The following is a 6,000-nucleotide window of genomic DNA, read 5'->3' on the forward strand; positions in this document are numbered from 1 at the left end:
AACTGCTGCTAGTCCAGCCTGCCTGGGGAGTAGGACACGCATTGAGAAAAGTGCTGAGAACCAGGAAAGGAGAAGGGGATGCTGGTGCTGGTGGAGTGTAGATCGTAGAAGTTCTGATGTCTTACTTGGAGTTTGGGTTGATCCTAAAGGCTTGTGACAACATCTCTTTTTTCTCCTCTCTTCTCTCTCTTATTTTTTAAATGGGAAGATAATTGCTTTACAATGATAAATGCTTTATAATACCATATATCCCCTCCCTCTTGAGCCTCTCTCAGTTATAGTGAAGTGGATGAAGCTAGAGCCTGTTATATAGAGTGAAGTAAGTCAGAAAGAGAAAAAAATATTGTATATTAGCTCATATAAATGGAACCTAGAAAAATAGTACTGATGAATCTATTTACAGAGAAGAAATGCAGACGCAGACATAGAAAACAGTCTGATGAACACAGTGGGAGAAGGGTAGGCTGGGATGAATTGAGAGAGTACCACTGACATGTATTCGCTATCATGTGCAAAATAGGCAGCTGGCAGGAAGCTGCTGTGTAGCCTGGTGCTCTGTGACATCCCCCTTTCCTTTTGATGAGTAAAAGTATTGGGTTTTGCCATAAGATACTATGGAAAAATCCAAGAGAACTCTTTGGCCACCCCAATGTTAACAAACTAATGCCCCAACATCTCAGGATGCCAAAACTTGATCTAAGGTTCATAGTTCTTTTTCTCATGTCTTCACAAAACCACAAAACCACAAAACCACAGAGGTGAGCAACATTCACATGAAAAGGACCCCCTTTCCTACCCTCCTGTGACCTCCTGTCCCCTACCTGTCCAGTCCTAGGGAGAAGCTGCAACTCACAGACATGCAGCTGTCCTGGGCTATAAACGCGACACCGCCCCCGACCCCCATCCCGAACCCCTGTTATTAGTGTAGCTCTGAGCATGCCGAGTAAATACCCTCCTCTTAGGAGTTGCATGAGAAACAGCCCAGAAAAAATAATAAGTTCAGTTCAGTTCAATCTCTCAGTTGTGTCCAACTCTTTGCGACCCCATGAATCGCGGCATGCCAGGCCTCCCTGTCCATCACCAACTCCTGGAGTTTACTCAAACTCATGTTGAACAAGTCGGTGATGCCATCTAGCCATCTCATCCTCTGTTGTCCCCTCTCCTCCTGCTCCCAATCCCTCCCAGGATCAGAATCTTTTCCAACGAGTCAACTCTTCACATGAGGTGGCCAAAGTATTGGAGTTTCAGCTTCAACATCAGTCCTTCCAATGAACACCCAGGACTTATCTCTTTTAGGATGGACTGGTTGAATCTGTTTGCAGTACAAGGGACTCTCAAGAGTCTTCTCCAACACCACAGTTCAAAAGCATCAATTTTTCGGCGCTCAACTTTCTTCAAGTCCAACTCTCACATCCATACATGACCACTGAAAAAATCATAGCCTTGACTAGACAGACCTTTGTTGGCAAAGCAATATCTCTGCTTTTTAATATGCTGTCTAGGTTAGTCATAACTTTCCTTCTAAGGAGTAAGCGTATTTTAATTTCATGGCTGCAATCACCATCTGCAGTGATTTTGGATGCTGTGAAAGTACTGCACTCAATATGCCAGCAAATTTGGGAAACTCAGCAGTGACCACAGGACTGGAAAAGGTCAGTTTTCATTCCAATCCCAAAGAATGTTCAAACTAGCGGACAATTGCACTCGTCTCACAAGCTAGTAAAGAAAAATCATATTAAGATCTAAAAGATGCAATTTAGGTTTCCTGTGGTTGTGGAGATGCTAGTGATGTGGTGATTACTGATGTTGGGCAAGTACAGTGCAGCAGGGGACCCTGTAATTGGAGATCCCAGGCTGTGGGCAGTAGAGAAAGGTGAACACCTGGCAAAAGGCCTGCGTGCACTGCTAGACTGGGCTTGGGGGTCACTGGTGCATGGCACCCGTTCTAGGGGCCATGTATTTCAGGGGTAGAAGGGGCTAACGAGAGTGGTGAGTCCAGAGAGTTTCGTCTTGTGGTTATGTTCAGCATATTCAGAGCTGTCTAATGTCTGACCCTGAAAAATAAGGAACCTACCTTTGAGGATCAGTGGAACCATTAAGAAAAATCCTGTGGCCACTCTCTCAACTATCAACAGCTAGGAAAGTCTAGAAGAGTTGTTGCCAGAGATGAGTCTGGCACTAAGTATGTGAATACAAGAAAATCACTCATCTCTCTCAGCCTCATTTTTCTCATATGTCAAATGGGAGCAATCATCTTTATTGACAGGGTTGTCAAAAAGTTTAAATGAGAAACTAGGCATAGAAGTCTCCAATTAAAGACTAAAATGAATGCTATGAAGACAAAAAGGTGCTGCTAATTCTGAGCAGGCAGATGTTAACGTGATGGGGAGTCACCAGAGATTGTGGTGGAGAAAGTGGGTTTGACATAGTGAATGTAGAGGATTTTTGCTGATATTTAAGTTTTTGTCATACCATTGCAACAGTAATGCATGCTCATTGTGAAACATATGTGGCAAAACTATAAAAAAGAAAATTGAACTAATTTCTAGTCTTATCACTTAGAACCAATGCTTGTTAACATTTCTGGGAAATCATTTTCACATATGCCTTAGTTTGGTGAAATAGAAGAGAAAGAAAATTCCGATCACTTAATATTATTTGAACACAGAGGCTTAGCTTGAACAAGGAGAACATTTGGGTCAGGGGTGGAAAAAAATGAAGCAGATGATAAAGTTGGAGATGAATCAGATGGATCTGTATGCAAGGGCACCGACAGCTTTCCCTTCCTACATTTTTTTTTAAAGGAAAGTCATAAAACCTTAACCTTCTGTCTCTTCTTCCAGCTCTCTCACATCCTGATCTTTTTTTTTTTTTTTTTAATCTTTATCAGTTCTCTCAAACAAATTGACAAGATTTGCTATGGGAAAGGCAGACTCCCTCTAGTCAAGGGAACAGAGAGTTTGAGAGCACTTTGGTCCTCAGTGGAATTGTTGTGCCTGAGTGAATCGTCCTCTCCTGCAAAATAAATTGGGAGTCTGTGCTGGGTTATTGTATAGGTTGCCCGCTGGGTTATTAATGATTGGAACACTTTGCAACCTTCAGGCTCTGAACCCTGCTGCACACGTGAGCATCTTCTTAGAGTGATTTTTCTGGCTCCTGGCTATCTGAAAGTGGGGTATTCTCCTCCCACCTTATGCATCTTTTACAGTACATTTAGATACATTTCAAAAAGTGAGATGAGATGGTGAGCAGGAGAGAAAGGGGTGTGTATGTGTGTGTGAGTGCTTGTGACAGAGAGAAAGAAACCCAGAAAGAAAGCCAAAGATGTGGCATAGAGAATGGATGGGGAAAAAGTCAGAGAAGAGGGAGAGAAAGATGATGGGAGACAGTAAAGGATGCTTGAGTGACAGAGTGAGTGCAGGGGAGTCAGAGGCAGTCTAGTTAATGATTAATACAGGATCTGAATGAAATATTCATGAAAAGAAATTGGAGCTATAGACAAATCCAAATGCCACTTCCCCAATCCCCACCTCTCCATTTCTACTCAAAGCTGAATTCCTTGGAGATTCATGCCCTCTATTGTCATTACATGGGAACAATTGATGGATGTAACCTTGAGAGGAAAAGCTTGTTCCTTTGATGGTATTTGGCTCCATTAAAAGCATGTTGACTAATTAGCTCTGAGCTTCTGCGAGAGTGGGGCACTTTAGGGAATGTTCCTGCCACCTTGGCTTCTCCCTTCCTCTGAGCTCTATCTGGGGTCAGAGGCTCCATGTTCTTTGACTCAGGATCTTCCTTTCCTGCAGGTGACAATGAAAACATCCTGTGACATGCCTACAGGGCCCAGTGGTGGCTAAGTAACAGAAACTCAATACATCCAGGTGTACTGCCACTTGCCCTCTGACCCCTAATGGCTCAGGTGGTAAAGAATTCGCCTGCAATTCAGGAGACCTGGGTTCGATCCCTGGGTCAGGAAGATCCCCTAGAGAAGGGAATGGCCACCCACTCCAGAATTCTTGCCTGGAGAATCCCATAGACAGCCTGGTGGGCTATCGTCCGTGGGGTCTCAAAGAGTCGCAAATCAGCAGCGGATGAAGCTCATGCCACCCCTAGATCTTGTTCCCTGGGGAGTGATGCCAAAGTTAGTGATTGGGAATTAGGGTCCTCTACTGCCTTGAGCCCTGCCCCTGTAGTGTGGGAGAGGTTCACCCTTGGGGAAGTTGTGTAGGTGCTCTACTTTTCACACTCCCCCATACCCCTACGTCAACCACCCTGAAAAAGGTTTTTTTTGTTTTTTTTTTTTTAATACTGAAGTTATGTATGAGGTAAACTGTTGTTTTTGCATAGTTTTTAAAGTACAATATCATCCCAGCTCCTGAGGAACTGGGAGGTCAATCTTCTTACCCTAAGGATAATGAGAGCTCTCAATCTCCCATTATAATGATGTCTTAAATGATGTCTTACCTTCTGACTTTCTTTAAGTGGTCTTTGAATCTCACTTACTTCATTTAAAATAAAGATGATAATATTTATTTCCTTAGGGTCATCTGAGGACCAGAGGAGGGCTTTCGAAAATGTTAAATCTATCCAGATGCTAAATATTGTTGCGACAGTGTGCATTCAATCTTGTCTTAGTCTGGAAGCTCCGGGAAGAGAGGAGACACCTCCATCTTTTCACTGTTGCATACCCAGTGCCTGTGCAAAATGCCAGGTACACGGTGGGTGCTCAGTTAATGTTTTCTGAACAAATGACAGACCACAGATCTTCAGGTGTTAATCTTTACTGCCTTATATCTATTTTCATCCCTTAAAAAAAACTAGACTTTGCAGCTGCTGACATCCTTTCTCCAGTCCCCTCAACCCACCACCCCCGTCCCCAACCTAGGCTCTGGGGGAGAGTTGATGAATAATTCAGCATTTCAGATGATCACTTGGACCAGCCAACACTGGACCACAGGACTTGCAAGCAGCAAATACAAAGAGACTGGACCACCATAGGTGGAATTAACACGGTGAAACAGCTGTGCTGCCTTCAGGACTGCAAGGTTTCTGTCTAACTCTATGGAAAGGGAATTCATCTGAATCCCATGAGCAAGCTTCTGGAGAACTCTATACACTATAGAAGAATCAATACCGTCTGAAGTGCAACCTCTTTACAGACTGACACTGTTGAGAAAATGTTCTCCACAGGCTTCGAGGACAGAGGTGTCCAGGTGTTGGACAAGTGACCAACCCAAGCACTGATGTGTGTTGCTCAGGGCCCTTATCTGTGATTGTGTTAACACGTGCTGGTTAACTTAACTGTGGATGTGTCAGTCACATTGCTCTTCCATTTTCATTGCACTGTAAAAGTGATGGGTAAAAGCGAATCAGTGTGATACTCGGTCATAAGCCACGAAGCATCGTGCCTCCAACCCCTTCTCCAACCTTCTCCAACCCCTTGCAAACCAGAACAGAATTTTCATCTTGGAGACAAGTCAGGTCCTCAGAATTCCCTAAGTGTGAGTTTGTTCTATACTAAAGCAATCATATGGGCTTCCCAGGTGGCTCAGTGGGTAGACAATCTGCCTACAATGCAGGAGATCCAGTCCTTAGGTCAGGAAGATCCCCTGGAGGAGGGAACAGCAACCCACTCCAGGATTCTTGCCTAGAGAATCCCCATGGACAGAGAAGCTTGGTGGACTACAGTCCATGGGGTCCCAAAGAGTTGGACATGACTGAAGCAACTGAGCATGCATGCAAAGCAATAATACACTGAAGCACTCACTACTGATAGGAATTAAAGACAATAACATGCATGGGCTTTGTGACAGCTTAAAAACTTTTGCCCTTGCGTCTGAGTCTGTGGTGGGAGGAGCCAAGGCCTACTATCTATATAGATTGTGCAAGTTTACTGTCATTGTCTTGACCTTTCAAAGTGCATTCTCCAGCCAATCAGGAAGGCACCAACCACATAAAATCTGGGTGAAACAGATACATGGCCACTCATTTCTTTCCTAA

This window comes from Muntiacus reevesi, chromosome 12 (genome assembly GCF_963930625.1).
Source record: "Muntiacus reevesi chromosome 12, mMunRee1.1, whole genome shotgun sequence".
NCBI classification, from domain to species: Eukaryota; Metazoa; Chordata; class Mammalia; order Artiodactyla; family Cervidae; genus Muntiacus; species Muntiacus reevesi.